The sequence below is a fragment of the Daktulosphaira vitifoliae genome, unplaced genomic scaffold, assembly GCF_025091365.1.
Source record: "Daktulosphaira vitifoliae isolate Bord-2020 unplaced genomic scaffold, ASM2509136v1 Scaffold_1, whole genome shotgun sequence".
Lineage (NCBI taxonomy): Eukaryota > Metazoa > Arthropoda > Insecta > Hemiptera > Phylloxeridae > Daktulosphaira > Daktulosphaira vitifoliae.
Genome location: NW_026099572.1, coordinates 1,831,972 through 1,851,522, shown reverse-complemented (window position 1 = coordinate 1,851,522; position 19,551 = coordinate 1,831,972). Strand labels below are relative to the sequence as shown.

The window sequence follows — 19,551 nt, the reverse complement described above, 5'->3', positions numbered from 1 at the left end:
TAAAGAATAATTTGCTTTTTCTTCGATTAATTTTTATAATTTTTTATTCATCTTCATTTTCCTTGCCTTAATCCCAACTACTTGGGGTATAAAATAGTAAAAAAGTATAAAATATCTTATAATTTTGTATATTAATGAATTCTTTAAACACTAACCATTCGATTTCTTATAAAATAATAATTATGTAAATAGAATTATTTTTGGTATTTTAAGTATTATATATCTCTTAATTTATCAGTTATTAATTTTTCAATTCATCCCTCATATCTACATAGAACTCAACTATGTTTTTTTTTATTAAAACATATACTTATATAATTAACTAGCATATAAAATAAAATAAAAATTTGTTATGTTAGTTACTGATCGAGAACAACTTTTTACCCATTATTTTTTAATTTATTACCATTTTTAAAATATAGACTGTAGTTGAAGTACGATATGACCGATATATTTTAACCGTATCTTTCCTCATGCCTAGATATAAAAATGTTAATAACTTTCAAAATACTCATCCAAAAGTTGTTACCTACTTCTTAATATCTTAAATACATAATTTTTTTTTTTTTAACTAAAAATTTGTATGTCACCTTTAAAAAAATTAAAGTGGACACCCCTAAAAGTTATAAGGGATGATCTAAAAAGTAATTACTAAGTGATAAATTGAGAAATATTTAAAACTAAAAATAACAAAAATAATTTTTTAACACAAATATCATTTTAAGAGAGATCCGAGTAGCTATCCTTAAAAAATTAATCTGTATAATGTTTTTAATGGGATTGAGCTGGTGTATTAATAATACATAAATTTAAAGTTTTAGTATATCAAGTAAATTATTCGATGAATAGTTAAAGAATAAATTTGTTTTACGTTTTTAGTTTCAAAGAATAAAAAGTTATTTTTCTTTGTAATTATAAATGTTTTTCTTGAAAAAAAAAGTATAAATTCAACTCCACAAACTTTTTGAAAACCTAATTCTTTTGTTAAGTCAGTTTTTTTTATTGATGAAAAATCTCATAAAGGAAGTTTTTCTGGAATACGTCACATTAATGTAATGTTTAGAATAACTGATTAGAATTGAATTTTATATACTCTTAAAGTTTAAACAAGGATATGTTTAGGAGGACTAAGTGGGTACCATCCCCCAAAGCGGAAAATTTTTTTTTGGAATTAAGGGACAGCAGAATTTTTTTTGTAACTATAACTTATCCATTCATTTGTCGAACAAAAATTAAAATATTTTAAGATTTCGAATAGCGGATATTTTAAATATTATTAAAAGTTGACCGCGTAAAATCCATAGATAATAATAGTGAGTATGATAAAAAAAATTTTGGAGAGGTATGTAAAAGTGGCAATAAAATTACCTGAGACGTTATAACTCTAAATATGTCTGTAAGTACAATTCAAAAATATAAAAACACCAAATATTTTAATTATAACTAAAGGTATCAATCATTATTGATGTTAGTATTTAGAAAAATTTTCAGAGATAGAGAAGGAAATCTTTCATGCTTACGTAAACAAGATAAATTTTTTGAACTATACTAAATGACAGAAAAGAATTAAAACAAATTGATATATCGCTACATACTTATGAATCTTTCATATTAATTATCATTACCAAGACTATTATATACTGGCGGCCAAAATTATTAGATCACCAAAGAAATTCGAATTAAAATTTCTGTCGATAATTTTTTGCAGGTGAATTATTTTTTCTTTGAATCTACAGCAATCATGTTTGTTAATATTATAATAATATTTAATAAACCAACAAGATATCAAATCTTATTTGAAAAAAATCTTAAAGTTATTGTGTGATCTAATAATTTTGGCCGGCAGTATATTAAAATACTCTAATATAAAGCGGAATATGTAATAGATTCAGTTGAGTTCCATCAACTTTATCTGGAAATTTCCAAGTGCATTGAGTATACGTTCAAATTTAAAGTGAATCATTAATAACTGCAAATGGATATCCATGTACGATGGATGTACTCATACTGTTAGCGAACAAATCGAATGTCTTTTTTTCTTCACAGCAAATTCTTTTCTAGTTTTTTTCCCCAAGCGGTACTCTGTCCATTTTAATAAATGAAATTTCAAAACACCCTTGGCTGTAATGCTCCCTGGTTGACACTACAAATAAATGAGCTGATAATGATTATTTTTGTGGAAATAGTGAGATATTTTATAATATATTTTGCTGAATCAGCATTTTATTACAATTTTCTCTGCTTTTAGAACGAACGAAATTAATTGTTACTTCAAATAAATTTAAAAATAGTTTTCAAAAAAGTCAATAAATTAAATAGAAAGATAACAGTTGATGCTGCAATACGAAACTAAAATAGCAATACATTTTCACAAAGTTTTTTGTTTATTTATTAATATTATTTTTCTGACTGCGTAGCACGTTAATTAAATAAAATAAGAAAAAATATTTTTCTAACAATAATTCAACACTATAAAGCGCTATCTAAGTTTTTTTTTTTTTTGTTTGAGAAAAGCAAAAACAGAGTGAATATTTTGGTAATAAAATGCGCTGATACAAACAAAAGGATTTTATTGTTTAATAATTTATTGTGTCTATTTAAAAAAAAGTTGTCTATGCACAATATTGAATGATATCACAATTGTGATAATAATTATTATTGACACTCTCGAAAATACATAATTTTAGGCTACTCTTTAGCTATTTGACAAAATTCGTACGTTTTTTTAAATCTACGCCTTATGTAATATTAAGTATAAGTAATATTAATTTATATAATAATAAAAGTCAATATTGATCTGCGATGTATCCTTTTTTATATTGCAATTATTGTTTACATTAATTTTTCAAAACGTTTTACTTTCAGTTATTTAGTAATTTTTATAAAATACTTTATTCTTAAATAAACTATAACAACACTTATTCTTATAAATTAATGATAGAAACATTACAATAATTAATTATATCTATGATTTTTAGCAGGTAAGTATTATATATTTATATTATTTATCCTCTAAAAAAATACTTAATATGTAGCCTAGTTTCCAAAACTCATTGTTTTTTATCGGGTTTGATGAGTAAGATCATAGCATAGATTTTAATTTTTCGATACAAAATTAGTTTTATAAACTAGATCTTCAAATATGAATGTTCCTCTTAATTTTCATTCGCTAAAAAAAACCTTCAAAAATAGATTTTGCAATTAAAATTTAATTGAAAAAACACTTATATGGAGACTGATTTTCATTTAGCTCCTCGGGCATACTGTTGGTTAGAAAACATCATCAGCCGATTTCAAGAACTTTTTCAAGAGAAGTGAACATCTTTTAATTTATTACTTTTAATGTAGCAAATATGACGATTTGTTATTGAGCATTTTGTTAAAGCAGTTTGGTAAAAATTTATTTTTAAAAATTAAAACATAAATAAATTGATAATAGTCATATTTAAACAAAAAAAAATTTTTTAATACTAGAAAAGGAGAATACCTCACATTAAACTTATTTGTTTAACTGTCATAATTCATGTGTTTTTTTACTGTATTCTTTGTTTTTATATACGCAAAATGTATCCGATTTGGGGTGGTTTGTATATAATATTTGAACTTATTTACAACCGTTATTGTGTTTGTCTAAAACTTTGTTAGGGATTTAATTACATGATAATGCCTAATGATGATCAAGGGAATATGACTGATATTAAAATGAACATTTAAACAAAACGAAGTACCGCATTAACCGTTTACAGTATTGCCGTCATTATCGCGGTTAAAATATTAATTTGCACATGAGCGATATTTACAGTATAAATACTCACAGCGATAGTGTAAAATACATCAAATCTTTTGTATGTTCTAATAGTAATCATACAGTGTAAATTACTTGAAATAAGGTATGCCTAGAAAAACTTTAGTGGAAAAAACTTTGAATAAATGTTTAACAATGAGATTGTTTTTTGAAACTATTTATATCATATAGAATATTTAATATAAAGTATTTATTCAATGGTAGAATTTATATATAAAAGATAAAAACATTCAAATAAAATAATAAGTAACCTAATGTGCCTATGATGCTTAACGTTTTTATAAAAGCATTTTTAATAACTCATTAGTTTAATTAACTTTTACAAATGATTGTTTAGAAAAGCGCAAAGTCAACTGCTAAAAATATTTAGAATATAATTGCAGATCCACAGATGGTGTCAACCTGTCAACAATAACTGCTAACAATTATACACTTCGATATTGTTGCCATTGTCGTACCATTAACTCTCATTAATATTAAAATTTCTTAAAAATATATATATTAATATTAGTTAATTAGTAGATATTAATAGTCTTATGTTTATCTTTAATTATTTACTTATTTTTTGGGATCTTTATAACCAATTAACGTTTTAATCACAGCTAGATATTATATATGAATAGTATAAATGTATCATAGAATTACAGTTGTACGTTTTTCGGCGTTTTCCCCAACGAAAATTATAAAACACTACAAGATGGTTATATAATGAGTTATAATATATACCTGACTTTTAAGTTTTAACTTTAAGAGTTACAATTTTTCAGTTTGAATATTTGAATATTATTCAGTTTTGAATCAAAACAATATAAATTTAAAATATAATATACAATATAATAAATTTATACATAAATGTTCACTTTTATATACAAAAATAAATAAATTTAATGTAGTAATATTATTAGTATAAAATGCGTATTTCAGTTAAGTTAAATTTTTAAATAGAAATAAAAAGATAATACACCACTTCGAAAATATGTACCTTCGATTTAGATGCAATTAAGTTTAAATTAACAATTGGACTACGGTAAATTTCTGTACTCGTGTTTTACAAATAGTATGAAATAATACCAAGTTCTAAGTCATTTATTTAATAATAAATAATGCATACAAGATAATTCTGAGAAAACTTAAAAAAAAAGGGCAAAATGCGATTATAAAATATTAATAAAAAAGTTAAAATAATTAAAAGAGTGTTAGAATTGTTCAAGTACTATCTACACCCCACTATGCACAGAATTACATCTGATTACTTTTCAGCCACTAATCAAAAAATTGTGTTTTATTTTATTTATTTGTCAGTTTGTACTTACGAATAATTTAAAATCTGTTTCTTATGTTTCTCGTGGATAAAACTTTGTCACAAAATTGTAATCACTATTCAAACAATAGTATAAATAGTAGCACTTTCTATGTTTGCGTGTTACGTATTGAATTTCTACAAGAATAACAACAGCATGTAGTAGACACGATGTTACCAAAGTCCAACGGCATTGGCTCCGGTTAAGCTACTGCTGGTTTTTTAGTAGCGACCGCTAAAGCTGCGCCCTGCTGAAGCGCTCGTAACGAGTGATTTTGGCAAACTAACTATTATTTACGGGCTAACAAGCCTCAAAACACATAAATAGCCAATATAAAATTTACAAAATTATGAATTTTTTATACTTACGACCAGAACTTGAAAGTTTATGCATTTATAGAATTTGTTTGAACGATTTCTGAGATACCTCACTCCTCGTAAAGTGTACACAGTACCGTAGGCAGATTTTTTGTGTTTGGGGAGAAGTGATCGCCCTACGTCCCTCAAAACTAAATTTAATTAATATAGATTGTTTAGTCATTAAGAACTAACACGAATATCTATTTATCGTCAAAGTATTTGAGATGACTAAAATAAACTCTATAAAAGTATGAATTTCCGAACCCTACTTATGATATATTAGAGTACAAATAAATAATGAAATAAACAATTGATCTCTTTTGGTTAATATTATTTAAAATTAAAAATATTAATTTAAACACTATTCGTTTAGCATTGATAGTAGTAACATTGTATTGGAGATACGTATCGCCGAATTTCTAGTGATTTTTGTAGCTTTTTGAGTTAAATATTTTCAATATTTTTTAGTTTTAAATTAATATTTTTAATAAAATATTAATTTTAAATTAGAAATAACCTTAAATACAAAATTTTATAAAATATTATTGAATGTAAAACGTCAAAACCAATAATTGTCTTTTAGTTTTGCTTAAAGAATTTTATTTAGCGATCAAAACTGAATTTTATAAAGTACCGCCTTTTTGAATGGCTTTTTCTTGTTGCTTATCTTAAGAATATTATAATCCAAACAATGAAAAAAAGTTGACATGCCGCTCCTCATTCTATTTTTGCTCGAGGCACCCAAAATCTTAGTTGTGACAGTGTTATGGAAATATAAGAAGAGATTACATAATAAAACAACTCTTGTTAAAATTTATTTTTCTAGAATAGTTTTCACTCATTTCCAAAAAAATAATATTAATAAATGTATAATCATTTTTCTAAGTAAAAATTTCAGAATGAAGAGATACTTATAATGAAGAAAATTTTTTGAAATATTTTATAAGTATACTTAATATGCATTTAAGTTATAAAATATAGAGTAATGACTAGTGGCGAATTCAACATTTTCTATGTTTTATTAATATAAAACCTTACGTAAAACAAGGTTAACAGGAGGGCCAACATACATAGCATATGCTTTTTTCTCGTTATTGTTTTTCACCTGCAAGACATGAGTAAAAAGAAATGCTATATCTATCAAAAATAAATGCACGACATTACTAAAATTTCATGCGTTATATTAAATTCAAAATATAAAAAAAGTCAAGTCATTATAATTTAAAAAGTACTATCAAACTTCAGCTTAACTTATCTCATCTTGAACATTTCGGCCTTTACCTCAAAAAATAATGATCAAAAAAAAAAAATTTGGGATCACTTACAACAGCCGGCTTGGTGACCACTCAAAGCACTATGGACCTACGTGAACTGTGAGTTCACGCCCCCAAAACCGCGGAGGAGGGAAATATAGCTCAAATCTAACCTATTTAAATGCGTTAAACTAAAATGTTTAGTAAGTACATAAGTCGAAACTACCACACAAACCGATAGATCAGTTATAAAAAAAAAATCATGATTACGAAATGTATTTATCACGACAACATTTATCATATTACCGCGATAATATATTGATTTATAAAACAGGTAGATATTATTTTTTTGCGATACTTGCTAAGTGTATTGGTTTCAAGATTAATCACTAACGCAAAAGTTAAAAGTTAAGTAAAAAGCTTAGTTTAAAAAGCTAAGTTACTTTAAATTTTTTTAACTTAACTAGTTAATCTATTTGTACACTTACTTAACTGTTAACTTCATAAGAACTTTTAGTTCTTTAGTTAGTCAAGTAAATAACTTAATAAGTAATTTTACTTTTTTTTAATACGTTGAGTTAGTGTACAGTAATTATGGTTTATATACTAATTAGTATTATACTGAAATAACATAATTTATTTGTTTATTTAAATATAATAAAATTTTATTAATACTATAAACAAATTCTATTAGCTAACCTAAGTTAAAAATGTTTCATTAATTTTTCAAGTAACTGGTAACTTACCAGAGTTTACTTTTAAAACATTGTGACTTATATCTTGACTTGATTTTTCTAAAACTAACACAACTTAACAAGTTAGAAAAAATTATCCAGTCCTAATTGCTTTTTGTAATAGCATTGGTATTGCAGTGTTTTAATGTGTAGTATTTTATTAAGCTTTATGACGTCTAAAATTATTAAATTGTTTAATCTAAGTGATGAGGTTTACTAGCTGATTATTTTAATATAAAAGCCAAGTTGTTATTAAGGTTCAGTTATACGATAAGTAATAAAAGTTTATATATTTACTAAACTAAATATTATGTCCCTAGTATATCAATTAGAGATCGGATTTTTTTCGTCGATCTCATTTAACGTAATTTGATATGTTTCTTCGTTAATTTGTGGACAATGAACTGTTCATCAAAATTTATACAAATGTAACATCATTTTACCGAGAATTGGTATTCAACATGAAGATTATTTTATGAAAATTGTCTTATAATCTAATAATAACAGTTTCAACCAAGAAACCTTATACCGAAATTGTATAAAAAGAAATCAAAAGCAGCAGTTTTTCAATAGTAATTTAGGATTTTTTTCCAAAATTCGCAAATTATCTAAACAATATCTTTAATAAAAATACCACTTATATTTTGTAGAAAAAGTTCTAGTTTCTATTCGCGTGTTTACAGTTTTGACCAACCCTGATAAAAAGAAATGGTCTGATTAAAAAAAAAAGTATATTGGATAAAATGGGTATGTAAAGAATATTTAAAAAAAAATTCTTTTAATCCCATACATTTTTCAAAAATTTATGGCATTATAAAGTCAAAAATATAAGATAAAAATTAAGAATTTTTTTTATTAAATTTAGTAGCCATTTTCACCATGAAGACAAAATAAAGTTCGACATTTTTTTTCATATTAAAGTATATTACATACGCTTTAACTTATGATATATATAAGAGTGTCAGTATTTTCGAAACATTTTCAAAAGTAAAGTTTAAAAAGTAAATTTTTTGTGGAAAAGTTATTATTTTGAATCCTTTCCTATTGGAGAGGATAAAACTATTATTTTTTCGGGGGAATTCCCCCATTTACGGGGAACAAAGGAATTTTTTTCAATTTTCGAGGGTAACGTCTTCGACTTGCTACAATTTGTGATTTTTTGACGTGTTTTTTATTAATATTGGTTCAGTGAGAACTGAGAATAAGTGGTAACAGACACAAAAAAAAAAAAAACACATGTCAAATTTATACATTTAATACTTATGCAAATATAATTATCCACATTGCTATCAAAACAAACATTTGAGAGATTTATTAAAACTAACTAAAAAAAATTTGAAATTCATAAAGTGAAAATTTATACTTTAATATTTTTCTAAATGCATAGCGAATAATAGTAACATATGAAAAAAAATATACATTATGATTGCTTGTTAGGTTCATGAAGAACAACGGGCTACCGAAAATCGATAGCAATCATGTGGTCTAAAATCTAAAACAAACGTATACGTGCCAAAAGTATTGTTTTTATGGTTACAATATTGCTTTGAAGTAAAATCAACATCCAAACTTCTTAGTATTACAGATTCTGTATTCGTTCAATTTTCGAGATTTTCTCCGAAAATGTAATGGAACGGTACTTGTTTGGAAACAAACTACATCAAGAATATAAGTATGTTGTTACTTGTTAGTTAGATACATGATTGTTTAAAACTTTTATTTATTTAAAAATTAAAATCTTGTGTATTTAGAAGATGAGTTTTTGAAAAATTAAATAAAACTTATATAACTATGGATAACCTACAGCAGATATAATATTTGTCTTTATTCGAAAGAATTAAAATATATATATTTAAACTGCACAATATCTTTTATACCTAATAGATCCAGAAATGTACGCATATTTTAATGGTGTGACTATAAGTTTATTAGGTAAAATGTAACTGCAACTTTTCTATAAATAAACAAAAAGTAAATACTTCAAAATTATTATTAAAATATGTGTAATACGTTTATCAGATTTACAATATAATATTGTCTCACAGTTTTTAAATAAAATATATTAAATAAAGAAAAGAGATTGAAATTTTAATTTAAACGTTTGTGTATTCACAAATAACTGAAATCGTGTTGATTGATTGTTTTATAGTCTAATTTGCTCTATTCAATGTAAGACAGAGCTCACACATACGGTATGCGTTACACGCTTCGACGAAATTTGTTCTTCCTGTTAGGAGGAATTCACTGTTTTTGTTAACATTATTGCTTGCAAATTATCTTTAGTGTTTAACAAAGATCCTAATCAAAACTATACAGATGATATTACAATAAATTAAAATAATATTTTAAAACAATATGAATTAGACAATATGTGTTAGACAATCATTAAGTTTGCTTTGTTTATCTACCCATTGATAGGAACATGATAATGTCTCATCGATACTTTAATGAGATGTATATCAAATAGATCGGTCCAGCTGCAAATCAAGCTACCAAATATTAAATCAGTGAATCGTACTATTTCTCTATTACAGTATACACAAATAAAAAGGGTTCAGACCGCATTCATAGCAACAGTTAAAATAAATATAGATATTATTACTGATTATAGGCTTTTAAGTTCACATTTATAAAATTAATTAATGACCAATAGTTTGCAATCATCCTAACTGTAATTCCTAGTAATACAAAAGTAGTCTTCTTCGTCTTCATCTAATGCATTTTACAGACCATTACGGTCCATTGCCATAAACGTTCCTCAACTTCTCCCTATTCCACGAGAAACTTCCTTCGCTTCTCCGCCCCAATCATCTTGAGTTCATCCTTGATTCTATTTGCTTACTGTTATCTGCGTCGTCCTCTAGGCCGTTTTATGTAACTTCAAATTCACCTTCTTCGTTATTTTTCGATTAAAATATATTTTAAAGTATTTTCGTTTCAAAAACATCTAATTTGTTCTCATTCGTTTTAGCAAATTACCATGTTACACATGCGTATAATGTTATTGATATAATTACAACTTTGTACAACGATATTGACACGAAATCGCTCCCTGCTCGAGGCGGGCGATCATTCGTGTCTCCGATATCAGCTATCTATAATATGGTAATCGGTGGTCATCGTACTTTCTCTATTCTTGACCAGAACTGAGACGACCATCTACTGATTATGCATTCTGTTACACTCCAACGTTTTACTAAATTCTGCGTTCGATACCTCGCGTTTGATCTTTTGATTTGTTTGTTTTTTTCTTTTCTTTCTGTACTAATCTTAAGGTGACGTGTTTCCGGCCCTCTAACGTGTATACTCGCTTTGACAGATATCAAGGTCATATATATACATACAATGTATACATATGACTATATACAATATTATATGGACAGTTATCTATGCATGTGACTTACGTAGCTGTTGGCTATAACTATATTTGTAATAAGTGTTGTGAAGTGCCGCAAATAGGCTTCTACCCTTGTCGTTCACGTGAAATATCGCGTCGGCTATTTATTTACATATATTTATCTTCTATTTTTACTTCATATTCGGCATTTTCACCGACCCCTTTAGATATTGCATCATTATCTTTGATCTTCTTGAAAGTAATTTTTATTTGAACTGTTGATAGACTAAAACAGCATCTATTAGCTGTTATTATTATTTTTTCATAACTGTTCACGATTTTGATCATCCACGTTCTGAGGTATTCGAAATATTTTACCATTTTAAATAAAAAAACCTACTATTTATACTTTTCTTACCGTGTGCTGTTTTCAGGATAGTATTAGGTATTTTGTTTTCTCTACATTTATGTTAAAATCAATTAATTTCTCTTATTAGCTCTTTTGTAGGTTGTTTTATACTCTCTTCATTTTCTGTAGTTATCAATAGATCATTAGCATACGCTACAATTGCATGCTGTTGGTTATCACTAATTTTTATTCCTTCCACCTTACTACTTAGACAATATTAAACAAAGCCGGTGACAAATCGTCTTCTTGTCTGAGACCTGTCGATATTGAAAATTCATTTGAGTAAGCTCTTCCAAAGTTCACCTTGCATTTAGAACCTTGTACGCACGCTTTGACCCTTTTAATAAGCTTTTCGGGTATCTCCATCTGGGACATTACGTCCCAGAGTGTCTTTTTATTTACTATGTCGTATGCCGTTTTAAAATCCACAATTAGAAAGTATACGTCTATATTGAATTAATGGTTTTTGCTGCTATTTGTTTTATTGTATGAATCAGATCTATAGTCGATTTACCAACCATGAATCTTGCCTAGTATTATATAAACAAGATTTTTTACTCAATTTTCGATGTCTTACTATGAAAAGTCGGCCGATAAATTAGCAAATTAAAAAATTTAATGACTGTAAAATTTTAAATATTCACATTTTTTGAGAAATTTAACAGATTTGTATCTCAGTGTGTTTTAATAGTGATATTAATCACTGTAACATTCTTGCCCCAACTCTGGCCCATCACCACTATACCGTGAACCCATTTTTCTCGGTATTTCCTTATTAGTTTTAGAATCATTAAAAGTGTTTTATAATTCATTGTGTTCACATTTACGTTGAAATGATTTAAAATTTAAAATTTATCTTGAATTTAAAAAAAATGTATTAATCATATTTTTTTTAAAATTTAATATATTAGATAGAACAATTTTAAGAATGTTGATTCAGTAATTAAAATAAATATAACATCATTAAAATGGTTCAAGATTTAACCAACTAGAGATGATTTCTGACAATAAGAGCTCATTTCAAATTGTTCTGAATTATTTTCTTATACGCCAACTTTGAACAAAATAACTATTCAGCGATTTAACATTTTTACCCATCAAATCGTTTCTTTTTATTACTTTCTAAAAGTTTATTGTGCGCTCATTTATATTCTGTTTTTAGTTTCATTGAAATTGTATCTTCTGGATAATAGAAATTTGTTTATATGATATTATTTAGAGAATTACAGATACCTTAAACGTTTTTTAATTTTGTTTGAAGGATTTTTTTTTGTTTTTTAAATTTTCAAGAAATAAAAGTACAAAAATAATTTACTAGAAATAACTTATAACTATCAATTTAAGTACTTTAATTTAAAATACATTAAGTTGAGACTATTAAGTATTACATAACCTAATTTGTATAAATTTAAAAAAGGCATGAAGTATTCACATGATGTAAAATAGAAAAATAAATGATAACTTGCCAGTTTTGTAATGGTCATACGTGAATAACGTAGCAAACAGAATGATTATTTGAGATCTATATATAGTTCAATTGAGTTTATAAGTGTGTGGTTACTGGTCTTGAATAAATTATGTTAAAAAACTTCTTTTGCTGCTAACAAATCCCTTGGGGTAGTGCTATCCAATCTCACCATGTTTATTACTCTGTCTTACAGATATAAACTCTTTTACAATACAATCGAATAAAACATTCCAAATTATTTCGCAGTACATATTTTTTTATTTATTGATGAAGTGTTATTTTCCAAAAGTGTTGACCATTCACTCTTGATACATAGTTTTTTCCTTTAATTTTTATTTTTTTAATATTCCAAATACACTAATACTAAGTTATCAAGTATATTGTTTCTAAATTATGAGATGAATAATAGATCAGTATAGGAAATATTATATTTTAAAAATTTTAAAATATTCTCTTTATCCTTTTCTAAAACAGTATATAACTGACAAGTATGAATATCGATAGTTACAACTTATGAAGCAACATTTTCAATTCAGAATTATAATGAATACCTAGGGAAAGATGTTTTGGGGATAAAATGTCAAGCGTTGTTATATAATTTAACTTATAACTGACTAAAATGAAATATATTTCATAACAGGCGCTTAGAAAAAATAAAAATAAAAACAATATATGTTTTTAAGTAAGAAAAATTACAAAGCAAGCTTCACTTTGTGTTTAATAACTTATCATAATTATTTTCATTTTTATTGTATTTTTTTAAATTATTAATATTAATATTCTCTATATTTACATTAATATAAATTATTAATATTCAATTTTGAATCTATAACACAATATATATTTTTTACGATATTTAAATGGTACGACTACCTCATAATCCCCTTTCTTTTTTCTTACACACTAATTTCATAAGTGAAATATTAATTCTACGAATTATAAAATATAAGATTTTAATTGAGATATTAATTTGAATTGTAATTTTTGATAAAAAAAAATAATTTAATTTGTCAATTTTTATAGGTTTCTTTAAATTATCAACCATTTTGAGTTATTTAATTTAAGTAGTTTCTTTATTAATAGACCATTTTAATAAATTCTTTAGAAGTTACGGTTAAGGGTTCAATTATATTTCAACACATTTTATAAACTGTTTCATAAAATTAAAATGGACATATGCATATAATAAAAATATTACGGTGGTGAATTAATTTTAAAAGAAACAAAGACCATTAAATTAACAGCCGCTCTAAATTATTTTTATTGAGGAAAAACTACGTCATATATCTCCCAAGAGATAATTTTTTTTTCAGAAATATATATTATTCTAAATTTTTTAGTTTTTTATTAACTATGAAAAATTGAGACTTCACTATTTTTAGTCTTCAAATTATTCAAATTTTTTATTTATGGCAATATTTAATAGAAATTTAAGTAGCTTAGTTTCATCATATTGGTTATATTTAAAAAGTTTAGTTAAGATTGAATATTTAGAATAGTAAAGCTTATAAAATACAGTTATGAACTAAATAATATGAAAATTATCAATGATCATTTATATTTAATAATGGAGAATAGAATTTATAGGTTAACTATTTAATTTTTAAAACTCTAATAAATTAAATAATTAAATTCATAAAGCTTAAAATTATAACTTTTGTGTATTTAAGTTTTTGAGTTGATAGAGGTAAAACATTTCGGTATTTATATAATGGCATACTGAGAGGCTATTAGCTCAGAAGACAAAAAGATTGTGTTAGACTCACCCAAAAAAAGAAATGAAAACAAAAAATAAATAAATTTTATAAATGCTATTCATAGGAGGTATTTGCTCTTTTGCCCTCGTGGTCAATCAACCTCTGTATCTATAGTTTAATTATTAGAATTTAGAAAACATGATAACAATCTTCAAATTTACAGTTATTATAATTTCAAAATATTTATTGGAAAAATATTATTAATGATAATAGTAACCTGTTGGCTCATTTATTAGTACTGCGGTATTTTAACTTTGAAGTTAAACGGAATAAAAAAATGTCTATAAAATAATTTTATATACTTAAATAGGTTTTGTTATTACAACAATTGAAATGAAAAATTTACAAATATACTTATAAATTCTGCCAAAAAAAATTTATATGAAACCATAACATTAACATATAACCTAAACATAACATATTACCATTTATTATAAATTTTTTTTTAACGTATTGCTTTAAAATAGCACATTTTGTATTATAACTTACAGATGTTGATGACTGATGACTTTTGTTTTATGTCAAAATGTGAACTTACAAAATATATATGGTTATGCTACTACACTGAATTTATCGTATTTGCTAGCACCTCAGCATATTTTATCTACACGATACACGCCACCAACACTTTTCCTGATGAACCACGCAAATATTTCAGTTTTATTTTTTATCCAGTATTTGAACGAGGAAACGTGGCTTATCTGGTACTGACTGGAACAGGTAATATTTAATACAAAGAACAATAACAAAATTTCTTCTTTTGATGTCATTAGACTACTACAGTTCAACATTGTAGTGTTACTATAAGAGTTTCATAAAAAGATTTCTAATATTGGCTAACATTTTTAAAATTAGAGATTAACAAAATTTCTTTACAAACAATTTTATAAAAATCATATCATTTCGGAAAATAGACTATAATTAAAATTAAAATTGTTTAACTTGGTATATATTATAACAAATTTTTAAAATATTACAAAAAGAATAGACAGATAACCAACAAATATTTTTTTTCAAAATGGTGATTTTCTAATTTTATCATTTTTAGCCATATTTCATTTTAAATACATTTTAAAAATCTTAACAACACGCATTGAGCAAAATAATTTTAGATTTAAATTAAAGAAAGACACTTAACTATTAAATTCGAAATTCACTAGTCGATGCACAACACATTAAAATTAATTAAAAACAAAAGAAAACATTAAGAAGCATTTTTTTTTTTTTACATTTGAGTATAGACGATAACATTTTCAATTTAATAAGTTGATTGTTGTTTTGATGTCACTAAGTGTCACCCGATTTTCCTTATTTCCTGTATTTAATCTATTTTCCATTCGGTGTGTCACTAGCTTAGAATTAAATTTTATTAAACTGGCCGTCTTTAAGTCAAATAAAGAAACTATTAAAAAAATAAATAAATTCAATTTTACGATAATTAAAAAAGTATCTTATTAAACAATTAACGCTTAACATAACTTAGTTGTTAAAAATTGAAATAAAAGAAACATAAATAGATTTAATAAATACTAATTAATAAGCCTTGATTAGAAATTAGGAGTATATTAGAACCAGTAGTGTATTTAATCCTGAAAGAATATACTAGAAAACATTTCCTTAACACTTCAAAGTAAAAAAAAAAACACATTTTCACCAAAGGGAGTGTATTTAACTTTTTGTTGTTACCTGTAGGCTAAACTAATTTGTCTGCCTTCTCCATACTATTATTTTAGGTAAGTAGCATTTGAAAATAAAAACTCCACCTAAAAAAATAATATCTTCCTAGTCTCCATTCTACTCAACCTACCACATAATACGATATTGTATAGATATTTGCAAGCGAAAATTATAATTTTTTAAAAAAAAAGTACAATATTATGTAATGGTATTTTTCGTAATACCTTTTAAAAATGATTACAACCATCTTAATTTCACTGCGTCAAAAAAAATTTTAATTTTATGCAAAAATTTAACTTTTTGAGCTAATGGTATTTTAAATATACGTAGAGTAAAATCACTAATGAATAAACATCGTCAAGTTTTTAACCAAAAAGGCAAGTAATCTAATTCGCGCCATGTTGTAATAAATATTATTTATAACAAACAAAATATTTAAATTTAGCCCTACTGTGATATCATAATTTTGTATGTAATACTATTATCTGTTCAATCACCGGAAAATTCTGACATTCAATAAAAAATACCGTAAAATGAAATAACTTTGTAATTGTGTAGTGGAATTTCAAAACATGCTATTTCCAAAATTGACAAAATCGAGTTAGATATGGTTTCAGATGAAAAAAACTACATGGCATGACTAGATTATCTCTAAATGTACTATTTTCTTTGTTTAAATATTCGTGTTAAATATTCTGAATTTTAATAAAACATACTTTTTTGATGGATAAAATTATGTCAAAAAGAACCATTACCGAGAAGCGTCAAAATGCAGTATTTCACATGCTATATGATGTATAACAAAAATCAATTGAAGGAAAACATACTATTTTCAAAATGGAGTAAAATATTTTACTTCCTGTATTAAAATGCAACCAGACAAAATAAAATAAATACAATATGTACTATTTCCAAGTGTAAAAACATAGTTAACTAAATTATTTTAATAGTTTATTATTTAATTATTAAATCAAAATATTAAGTAGTAAATGGCTACCGTATTCAAAAATATGCAATTTTAACAAATTTTTTTTTTTAAATTAAACATTATCTACAGATTTGCATTGAAGCGTTTTTTATGATAGTGATTTTAATCACTGTCAGATATCATCTATACTGGACCTAACTATGCCACGACCTTACTGTGCCACCACCCCACTGTGCTGGGTTTTTTTTTTTTTATTCAGTCTAGTTTTTGTAGCCAATAAAATTCACTTTTTACTTGGGGTTAAATATATTGACAATAAATTTTGTTCCAAAAGTTAATAAGATAATTCATAGTAAAATGTCACCTGCTATAAAAATACAGTATTAGTAGTAACTTTAACTTTATTTTATAGTTTATACTTTTGTCTATATGATTAAAATAAAATTAAGAATGATAGTTGAGAAATCTTTAAAAAAAGTTTCTGAATTGTTAAAGGTAAAACTATAATTAATTTATTAATTATTTACATAAATATTTTATTTATACTATTATTACTGTAATTCAAATGCAATGGCTTCTGAAGGTATCAAAGTTATAAAACTTAAATAATCTATATATTTTCTTAAACCTTCTTTGATAATATTAAAATGATACCAAAAAAAAAAAATCATGTAAAAAACTCCCTAAGCAAAATTTTGTCACAAATCTCATAAAATTGTTCACATTACCAGACGACACTCAATAATTTTATGAAGATATATTTCCATGACAATAATGATCCAATAAAAGATGACATTCCTACTATGATGAAGACCTTAAACAAATCCCTAATATATCATTAATTTTTAATGTCTTATATATTTTTATTTTACTTATGAATATCTTTTAAAGCAATGATTGCAGATAAATATTTATGAAAATTATTTTACAAATTATTAACTAAAATTAGCAGTGATTGTAAATCACTGTTATAAAAAAATAATTTATTGACTATTTTACTTTTTATTTTGTAACTTTGTCGAAAAACATATATTGACAAAAATATTGTGTTATAATTAAGTTATTTAGATTTACTTTATTAAGTTTTTTTATAACAGACTTCCATTATCTTTGAAGAAAATAATTGATGTGTATATATCAAAAAAAAAAAATTAAAAATAAACAATTAAGTACCACTAAATTTTGTGTATACCTATTTCATAAAAATATAAAGTAAATTACATATTAAAAAATATGGAAATAATTCTGTGATCAAAAAAATCAAATTAATTTGTACAAATAACGCAAGAAAACCTGACATTTAAAGAATGCATAGAAGTTTTGAAAGTGAACAAATTAAATATTTTCAAAAGCATTAAAATATTCAAAGCTTCTCATTTCTGACAATGTTGACAAGTCGTCTTTGTATACTGAGTGAGAATACTCATTACTTATTTCGTTTTAACAGAATAAATCATAAAAAGTTTAAATGACTTGCATTTTTTAGCTTAATTTCAAGATTTCGAATTTTTACCTCTTCTTTTTTTTAGAAGAAGAATTTATATAATTATTTTGGTGTAATTATAATTTATTTTAAGATAATTTATACGTATCAACCAGTACTCAATTGTTATGATTAAATATTAGAAATTTAAAAAAGTATCCATTTTCAGAATTAAATTTTATCCAATGAAAACAACATTTTTGGTTTTCTTTTATATGATGTGATGTGATAAATTATACGTTTTTCATATTATTAAAACAATATTATAAGTATTGGAAAGATGTTTTTGTTTTGTTTTGGGATAAAATAAAATATTGTTCTAGATGCTTCAATTTAATAAAAATAATATTTATAAAGTCGTTTTTTTATAAAAGTTTCAAAACTAAGTTAAAAAAAATATGTATTAAAAAACTAGTACAGCAGGACGCGGCAAAGTGAGAACAAGTTTAGATAAAACTTTTACAATGATTATAACTTTATAATGCTTCAATGCAAACCTGTTTAATTTAATAATTTTAATGAACTTCAGAAATTGAAACTAATATTTTAAAATGTAATGTATATTTTTATGTAATAACACATATATTTGCTGAATTTTGCCAAAACTTTTTTTTTTACCAAAAAATATATATTTTAACTTATACGAGTGTTTAAATTTATTGACAATTTTTTTTTTTTTTGTCATCTGATAGTGAATTACATAAACTATACTCAATATAGTATTATAATAAATTCAATATAAAGGACGCATGTTTTACGGAAAAGGAAAATTATATTGAAATATTCGTTATGATGTTAAGTGAGCATACAAATATTTTAACTTCTTGAATTAACAAATTATAATTTAGAATTATATCTATCTATCTATCTACGTCCATCGTTTCAAAAAACTAAACCCTGTCCACTCTGTGGTCTCCAACCTATTCAACCAGAGATCTAGAATAGGTATATCATAATATGAAAGAAGATCGCGCGACATGGTTGTAAACCAAATAACGCCATAATTCTTTCTTACTCAGTATAGCACAGACCTACTTCTA

At 24.8% G+C, this 19,551-nt stretch overlaps 1 protein-coding gene across 3 annotated transcripts in view; it reads right to left on the bottom strand.

Moving 5' to 3' along the window:
* LOC126893780 (myotilin-like) overlaps positions 1–19,551 on the bottom strand; it is a 139,567-nt gene that overhangs the window by 116,243 nt on the left and 3,773 nt on the right. The window contains exon 1 of one of the 3 annotated variants that reach the window (XM_050664273.1): positions 5,119–5,328. The exons of the other annotated variants lie outside the window; for them this stretch is intronic. The gene's annotated coding sequence lies outside the window, so the exon portion shown is untranslated. Of the gene's footprint in view, positions 1–5,118; positions 5,329–19,551 lie in introns of those variants that run through there. 3 annotated transcript variants of the gene reach the window in all.